The sequence below is a fragment of the Phoxinus phoxinus genome (genome assembly GCF_949152265.1).
Source record: "Phoxinus phoxinus genome assembly, chromosome: 21".
In the NCBI taxonomy this organism is placed as follows: Eukaryota; Metazoa; Chordata; class Actinopteri; order Cypriniformes; family Leuciscidae; genus Phoxinus; species Phoxinus phoxinus.
Genome location: NC_136896.1, coordinates 30,498,181 through 30,498,431, shown reverse-complemented (window position 1 = coordinate 30,498,431; position 251 = coordinate 30,498,181).

The following is a 251-nucleotide window of genomic DNA, read 5'->3' as shown; positions in this document are numbered from 1 at the left end:
GATATACACCATGAAGACGGTTGTGTTCTTGAGTTATTTTCCTCCACTAGGTGGAAGCATATCACAGATTCAGATGCATGTGCCCATCAGCTCTCTCTGCAGGATAGGGCTCATATTAGTGATTTATTGGCCGATATTTGGCCAAATTGAGATTATATGCCAAAAACTAAGATAACTCACTGCCGCTCAAACGTTCGGGATCGCTACGTTTTTAATGTTTTTAACATAATTAGTCTCCTATGCTCACCAAT